The sequence below is a fragment of the Triticum dicoccoides genome, chromosome 2B (assembly GCF_002162155.2).
Source record: "Triticum dicoccoides isolate Atlit2015 ecotype Zavitan chromosome 2B, WEW_v2.0, whole genome shotgun sequence".
Taxonomy (NCBI): Eukaryota; Viridiplantae; Streptophyta; class Magnoliopsida; order Poales; family Poaceae; genus Triticum; species Triticum dicoccoides.
The window spans coordinates 63,569,729-63,578,881 of NC_041383.1; the positions used below are offsets into that span (position 1 = coordinate 63,569,729).

The 9,153-nt window shown below is 47.3% G+C and overlaps 1 long non-coding RNA gene across 1 annotated transcript; it reads right to left on the minus strand.

Annotated features, from left to right (window-relative positions):
• Window positions 1–8,081: 8,081 nt before the first annotated feature.
• Window positions 8,082–9,153, minus strand: LOC119367129. Its single transcript, XR_005176212.1, has 3 exons — window positions 9,001–9,153; window positions 8,776–8,830; window positions 8,082–8,218 (listed from the first exon to the last, which is right to left on the minus strand). It is a non-coding gene; the product is annotated as an uncharacterized LOC119367129 (long non-coding RNA).

Here is a 9,153-nt window from a genome sequence, read left to right on the forward strand (position 1 = left end):
AACCTCCTGCTCCTCGCTAGGCTGCGCATCAGGGGCATCGAGATTGACTGCACCGCTCGATGCCGTCACCTTCTGCAGCGCTGTGGCGGAGCCCGCCACCTCCTCCACATCCGTAGTGATTGCGAGTTTCCCCCCACCGCCGTGGACGGCACCGACATCCGCAGTCACCGCGCCTGCAGCTCAACCACATATCCGGCCGCTGCGCCGGCGTCACCACGGGCTTCAGCCATCTCCGGGCAGATGGAGGCGATGAAGGTGAGGAAGAGGATGCGGTGGGGGAGAGCGAGACAACGCTGGTGAGGGAGAGGAAGACGATGCAACAAGAAGGGGATTTGCAAGAAAATGGTAGGGGGGCGATGGAAGTGGTTGCCCCTCTTTATACGATGGGACGTTTCGGGCATGTACCATGGACACGTGCTACCCCACGACCGCGGTCAGTTGCATGCGCCCACGTATACGAATACCTCTACAGTCAGCATACGGTCAAAGGTGTACTCGGCCCTACACGACCCCACTCGTCAGAGATAATGGTCAAAGGCATTGACCCGATGGCAACGTCCGTTCTGACCTGTTATGAGGGTTTCTGGCAAGGGAGTGGGGAAAAGTGAGCAAAAGTTAACAGAGTGGGGATGAATGAGTAGAGCTAAGGAACCAGGGGCATAGAAATAAAAATCCCTAATAATTAAGTAGTAGAGATAAATGCAATGAAAATCATTTTAAGTAATTTTGCATAAATGTAATGGGTTGCAAAAAATCTATAAAAATGTAAGCCTAAGTGCTTTCTTTTGACACACGACTTATAGGCAGCTACGTGATGACGCCGTCGGCCACCTCCATTGTAGACAGAAGGCAGATGTATATGCCAACCGCGAGTTGTAAGCCGGGTGCTATTCATAGTAGATACTGTGTGCTCCCTATAAGCTGAGAGCCTTTTTGCAATACTCGACTTATAGATGGCCATAAGGCGAGTCCTTTGTATTTGCCGGGTGTTTTTTCTAGACTCGTGTTAGAGGAACATAAGCCAAGTACTCGAAAAAAAGCTCACGGCTTATAGGCTCACACACGGGAAAGCATGATTTTCCTGTAGTGAGCTACAGCCCATGTCCACCCACGGCCGCTCTGCCGGACCCACCACCAATGTTGCTCGACATTGGGAGAGGAGGGGATGGAGAGGGGAGGGGAATCGACGGGGAGTGGAGCAGAGAGTGATGAGTGAGGTAGGGTTCGGTCCAGGTAGGGATTTTAGTGGGATGAGAGTGACAGAGTGAGGTAGGGTTTGGTCCAGGTGGGGATTTAGTGGGACATCATAGGGTTGATGTGGGCCAGCGTGTGCCGGACTAACATGATGGACACATCTGGTCCGTCCCATATATGGGCTGGATATGAAGATTGTAGTCAGCCCGAAGGACGGTTGGGTCGAAAAAATTAACTTGGTTGTCCGGTTGTTAGATGCTCTTACCGTCCCTATGGGTGTGTTTTGGTTCGAGAACAAAGTGGAATGAAATGGCATGGTTCCATTCCATTGGAACTGCTCGGTTGCACTTCTGTGTTTGGTATGGAAAAAAGTATAATGGAATGATTTCGTTCCTACTTTGGTTGGAGAGGTGAGAGGTTGAAATCGTGGGATAGAATGGCGACACAAAAGGTTAGCAAATCCTCAGAGGCATAACAAAATCAACACCTCGATTAATTCCATCTAGCTAATTATTATTTGCTGCTGTGGTTCAATTTTTTTTAAAGAAAAGGTAGCACGAGGCCTACCTTATATTTCAAAACAGGCAGAGCCTAAAAAAGTATAGTTACAAGATCTTGTGAAGTGCACCAAGGTGCAAGGCCACAAGCAGCCTGACTAACCAACATTTGGGTAATGGGGAGTGATGATGACATGTACCTAGGGTAGGGTCATAGGCCTGACCTAGACGCCTTACCCAAGGAGACTGCTCTAGAGTCAAAGATATTTGAAGCACAACAGAAGATAGCGACTGAAATCACCTTGGAGTGCAATCCACTCGACCATCTATTCCACTCGGATACCCCAATTCCACTCGACCAAGAATTAGTCACTTGGCCATATGAAGATTCACTCGGAGTACAGAAGATCTAAAGCCACTCCAGGATGGCAGCGGACAAGCGTTCACTTCGTAGTCTTAAAGGCCATTAATAGTCATTTATAGAGGGCATTACCAGTAACGCCTCTGTCTTAACTTACATTGAACCATGTGTAACCGAGGGATGGAGGGGCCTGGCACACTCTATATAAGCCACCCCCTCCTCTGGCACAAGGGTTCGCACCCCCTGTAACTCTCACGCATATGCCAGTCGACAAGCCTACGGGCACCGAGACGTAGGGCTATTACTTCCTCCGAGAAGTGCGTGAACTCGTAAATCTTGCATGCACAACTTCACCGTAGCTAGGGTCTTGCCACCTCTTACATACCCCCTATTCTTATTGTCAGACTTAGTACCACGACAGTTGGCGCCCACCATGGGGCGGGCGCCTTACCGACTTCCGGTGAGGTTGCAGTTTTTTTGATCTCCATCAACATGGTTTGTGGAGGTGGTTTGTCCTTGGGCCGCGAGATCCGTCTTGGCGCGCTCATCTTCGTGGCCGACGACTCCGCTTGGCTCCAAGAGGCCCCCCTCGACGTCGAGTCACTTCCCGTCCGCGGGGCAGCGCATTTTCGCGCGAGTGCCTGCGACATCCTCCTGCGGCAGCTGTCGACCTAGTATCGGTTGACTCCCATGTCATCTACTCTCCCTGCTGTACGCCGCCACAAGCGATCCGTGCGTTCGCGGCTTCAGCAGTTGGTGAAGCATGCGGTGGCTCGCCAGTCAGCCACCCCTCAAGTTGCGGCTATCGAGCCGGATGAATCTCTCTACGTACCATTCATTCTGTCGACTGGTTCCAGAGATACTCTTTCCGAGTGCGGGAGTTGCGACCCTGCGGCAGAAGTCCTCATGGTCGACTCACTATGCAGTCCGCCTGGGTTCCGTCGCGGTGGCGGTGGTGATGGCGGTGGCGGCACGTCGCATGGTCACGACGAGTACCATCCCTAAGCCCTCACTTCAAAGCAGAGGGAAGAGCTGCATTGTCGCAACATGGAGGCGCTCCATACCCACGTCATTGGGGAGACCTCTGAGGCTCGAGCCTTAGAAGCTGCACGCCTGGCTACTTTAGCTGAGCGCACACGTCTGGAGAATCTCCAACATTCACTCGACGAACGTGCCCGTCGGCAGATCCCCGAATCCAGTCGATGGCCATGACAATTGTTCCCGCCTGAAACTCAGGTATATTACACTCCGGTCCAAAATCTTGTAGCTGCAGCACGTATAGCAGAGTCAATTCATCCATCTTGTTCAGAAGCTAGTAGAGGTTTGCCGCAGATCCGAGCACTGCTCCGAGCAGTGGGGGAACAAAACTCAGTTGTTTCTTAGTCGCGCAACATAATCCACAGCAGATTTGTGGTTGCAGACACGGTTCAGTCGGCACACAGTCCAAGATCGGCTTTGCGGCGTGACGATCGTGGTCACCGCCAGGATCAGTACTTGGATCAAGGTTAGGGATAGTATGATCATAGATATGCCCGTGATGACCACTGTCGAGTGCCCACGCCCCCTCCGAGGGGCGGGTCATACGCGCCCCAGCGATATGATGACAGGCGTCCGTATGGTGATGAGCGGAGAGCTCCTGTCAACCCATGAGAGCCTGGGTTCGATGCGAGATCTCTTCTCGTACAAGTCTTGGTTGACAGGGGCAGGGAACACAAAGAAGGACAAGACAGAAACCATCCTAGTGGAAGCCGAGTACATGTTTCTGGGCCTGAATGTTTAAGTAGAGCTATCCGAGCTGCTGAGATCCGTCCCAACTTCAGGTTGGCGACGGGTGTGAGTAAGTTCACCGGTGAGTCAAAACCCGACACATGGCTAGAAGACTATCGAGTGGCAGTACAGATTGGAGGAGGCAACAATGATGTAGCCATGAAGCACCTCCCCCTGATGCTTGAGGGTTCAGCCAGAGCCTGGTTGAATCTGTTGGCCCCTAGAAGTATTTTTTTGTTGGGAAGAGTTAGCCTGAGTGTTTGTCAAAACATTTGAGGGCACCTGCAAGCGACATGTTGGGCTGGCTGAGTTGCAACACTGCATTTAGAAGAAGAATGAGACTCTTAGAGACTTTATTCAGAGATGGACCACCCTTCATCATACTATAGAAAATGTGTCAGAGCACCAGGCAGTGTGCGCCTTTAAAGAGGGCATTCGATACAGAGAGCTCAACCTGAAATTCGGTCGGACTGGAGATATGTCTCTAGGTCGAATGATCGAAATAGCCACTCGGTATGCTAATGGTGAAGAAGAAGAGCGACTCCGCAGTGGCAAGAGGAAACTAGTCGCCCGGGACATAGGAGGTGGAAATTCTAGTCGGAAGCAGAAGCGCAAAGCTAAACCTGCAGGTCCTGCTGAGGCTGCAGTTTTGAATCAAGGGAAGTTCAAAGGAAAGTCTAAAGGGCCATGGACCCCTAAAAAAGTGAAAGATCAGTCAGGAAATGATGTGCTTGATTTACCGTGTCACGTACACACTAAGAAAGATGAAGAGGGTAACTTGATTCTACCCAAGCATACCACTCGACAGTGCCGACTCCTGATTCAGAGTTTCTAAGAGGGTCATAACTGCGAGAAGGAGAAATAATTTGAAAAGGAAGAGGACAAAGAGGAAGATGGCGGTTACCCCAATGTAAATGCCACTCTGGTAATTTTTGCTCACATCGAGTGCAAAAGTCGACTGAAATTATCAATAGAGGATTGAACATTGTTGCCCCGGCAACTATGACGTATTCGAAGTGGTCAAAAACTCCCATTACATTTGACTAGTCTGATCACCCAGCACACGTTGCTACCCAGGGCAGCAAGCATTGGTGGTCGACCCAGTCATTTGGGGCACCCGACTGACCAAGGTTTTGATGGATGGTGGCAGTGGTTTGAACATTCTGTATGCTGAGACCTTCTGAGGGATGGGCATCCCGATGTCCAAGCTCAGTGAGAGCAACATGTGATTCCACGGTGTCATCTCAGGAAAGAAAGTGGATTCACTTGGTCAGATCACTCTTGATGTGGTTTTCGGTGATTCAAAGAATTACCGCAAGGAAAAGTTGACGTTTGAGGTGGTGGATTTTCATGGTGCCTACCATGCTATTCTGGGCAGGCCCGCATATGCTCGCTTCATGACTCGACCATGTTACGTTTACCTCAAGTTGAAGATGCCTGGTCCCAGAGGCGTGATCACAGTCATAGGGAATCGGCAAAGAGCAGAAGAGTGCCTCCAGAAGGGCTCAAAGATTGCTAATGAGCAGATGACAACAGTCGAGTGGAAAGAATATCAAAAGAATGCGGATCCGAGTGATTTGTTGCGAGCTAAGATGCGTGCTTCAGAGTCTGCATTTCAGTCGTCCGGAGAGACAAAGCCTGTGCATATTCACCCGACTGATCCCAATGCTGCTCCGACTCACATCTCAACAATGCTCGACAACAAATAGGAAGAAGTGCTCATCCAGTTCCTCCGTGAGAACTGGGACATCTTCGCATGGAAACCATCTGACATGCCGGGTGTACCCAGGGGACTGGTTGAGCACCGTTTGCACATCGACCCAAAAGAAAAACCTGTTAAGGAACATCTCCGTCGGTCCGCCGTGGAGAAGAGGAAGGAAATTGGTGAAGAGGTAGCTCGGCTTCTGGCAGTTGAGTTCATCCGAGAGATATACCACTCCGAGTGGCTCGCCAATGTTGTCATGGTCCCCAAGAAAGATGATTCACTTTGTATGTGTATCGATTTCAAGCACATCAATCGGGCCTGCCCGAAAGATCACTTCCCTCTCCCCCGCATCGACCAGATTGTCGACTCAACTGCGGGGTGCGAGCGTTTGTCCTTTTTGGACGCGTATTCCGGGTACCATCAGATCCGACTGTATGGACCCAATGAGATAAAAACAGCCTTCATCACCCCATTTGGGTGCTTTTGTTATGTTACCATGCCTTTTGGCCTCAAGAATGCTGGAGCCACGTTCATGTGCATGATTCAGAAGTGCTTGCTCACTCAAATCAGTCGGAACATAGAAGCATACATGGATGATATCGTGGTCAAGTCACGTAAAGGTTCCAACCTGCTGACTGATCTCACTGAATCATTTGCCAACTTAAGAAGACATGATATCAAGCTCAACCCGTCAAAGTGCACTTTCAGAGTCCTAGGCAGAAATTACTCGGTTTTCTCATTTCCAAATGAGGGATCGACGCGAACCCGGAAAAGGATGGAGCAATTCTCCGAACGAAACGCTCTGTGCGTGTGCATGATGTTTAGAAGCTTACTAGTTGTTTGGCTGCATTGAGTCGATTCATTTCTCAACTCGGTGAAAAGGCGTTGCCACTTTACCTACTGATGAAGAAGTCTGACAAGTTCGACTGGAATCCTGAAGCCGAAGCAGCGTTTGTAGAGCTCAAAGCCCTGCTTTCCACCCAGCCGGTGCTTGCTACCCCAATCGGCAAAGAGCCTCTACTGCTATATATCACAGCCATACTACAAGAAATATTTCAACTTGCGACCATCACTATTGGTCACCGAAAGGTCATTGTTTTTCATTTGCGACCTTTTTGTGACCAAAAATAGAAGGTCAAAAGCTGGCGGTCGTACACTAAAATTAACGACCTTCTTCGGGATAAGGTCGTAAATGTTTATGACCAAAACAAAAGGTCATTGAACCTATGAACTTTTGTTTTGGTCACTGGTTGTCTGCCCAGGCCACGTCGGATCCGACGTGGCAATCTGACGTGGCAAAATTGCGACCAATTGAAAAGGTCGTTGATAAGTTTCAGCCCGGTCCGATTAGGTGTCTATATGGGCCGAGCCCATTAATTCAGCCCATTTATTATATTTTTTCCTTTTTAATTCTAGTCGGCTTCATGGGCCACGCCCTACAATTCGGCCTTTTAATTTTCTTGGCCATGGCCCTTTTGCAAACCATTTCATTAGGCCTTTTTGTTCAAGTTTTCTAGAAATGCAGAATGTTCGAGTCCACTATTAATTTAGGCTGTAGCCTTTTTAGAGCCCATATATTATTTGGTCCAATAGAACATTTGGTCTTTTTATTCACTGATTTCCAGTTTACACATTTGAACAACAAACACTAAATAATTCTCTCAATTAAATGATTAAATTCATAAATCATTCATCCAAATACAGACAATAGCACATACAAGTCTGCACGTCCGACTCAACTAAAACAAGCAAAAACAGATAAACAAGCACATACAAGTGTGCTCACAAGCAAAAACAGATACACAAGCACCAAAACATGGTGCAACATCAACTAAAGCTGTGGTGCGCATCTCCATGCCTCTTTTGATCTTCCATGATAGCAGCAACAACCTAAACAACATTAGATCACCAAAAAGATACATTATTAAATGTTTAGATACAATGCCATCAACATGAGGCGGTAATCCAACTTAACACTTTGTTAATATATTTTACATACGCAAATAACTAAGCTTATACTATATAAGTTTATGACCCACATGCAATGTGAAATTGAATTGCCAAATATATTGTTTGAGCAGTCACAGGCAGAGAAGGTATAGCTACAGAAGTAGAATATGAAAAGTTAATATATTGAGAAGGTTTTTGTGCATCAACACTGAATCAAAGAACATATTTCAATAATTTAGACATGTCGTTTCAAGTTGTAGCAACATCATCTTGAGGCTGCTCATCTATCCTCATTCTACTGGTTGATGATCATTTATAAATTTTCGTGAATAGATCCTAGGCCTAAGACATATAAGATACATCCTTCACACAAAAAAAAGATATACGAGATACAACATGTTCCTATTTGCAAAGCCTACCAAGAACAGATCCTAGGCCTAAGACATACTAGTTATTACAGGACTTTGCTCCTAACAGTAGCAACAAAATTCTTAGCAATTGAACGACAGTAAGCACCACATATTCACTTCATCAAGAGATAAGTACCAAAAATCATCCTCAACAAAGAACTAATTTGTTGGAAAACACATGTCTTACTTACTGAACATCCAGATGCACCACATCCCCATGAGCCTCCACATGTCTGGCTCGCTGGAGGGGAAGACGAGGTTGAAGGAAAGGGCACCGCCGACAAGCATGGAGGCGTACGCCTGGACCCCAAAGATGGTGTACAGATGGACCAAACTACAGTTTCAATAAAACTATAAGAACACAAAGTAAAACTACCAAAACTACGGTTTTAGTAAAACTATAAATTAGTTTAGATTGTGAGAGCATACATGGAAAGTCAGCACCATCAGCAGTAACCATTAACAAAAGAAAGTGAATTATGTCAATGCTGGAAAGAACATCTCTGGAATAGTTTTAATTGAAATAATCTACAGAATACTCTAGTAACTAGAGTACACAGCTAAGATGCTGGAAAGAACATCACACAGGCAGGACAAACCACTCTATCTCTGCACTACAGGCAGGAAAAACTACAGGAGTATACAACTACTCGTACAGGAGTACTATGGGCAAGACAAATACATGAGTAAGATGTTGACCATGCTGGAAAGAACACAACTACTCCAGGTACTACATGAGTACATGAAAGAACACTACAGGCACCAAAAAATGCATCCATCTCGCTTACAGTATTACAGGAAAGAACACTAAAGCGAGCTCACAAGCCTCACATACAATAAGTCTTGCCTGTCACAACCAAATTATAGTAAAAATGCATCCATCTCACTTACATCTCACATACAGTTAGTCTTGCTTGGCACCACAAGCACCACTTTTGGCGTCGGCCTGCAAGCACAACATAGGATTGGAACTCTGAATCGAACGACAACCAAGCAAACCAATCGATCATCGACAGTAAAACTCTAAAGAAATGTTGACCCATTTTTCTACTGCTGCTGCTTGGTTGATTACTGAATAAATGTTGACAACTAAAGAGCTTTGATGGGGCACAGAACCTTGAGGCCCTGTTATGGGGTTGTGTGTGATGAAGGTTGCCCTTTGGGGCGGCAGCAACAGCTCCGCCAGATGCAGCAACAGTGTTATCAGCGCGGTTCACAGTGGCTGCCACAGGCAGACCCAGAGACATCCTGAACTTGTTTCCAACAGAA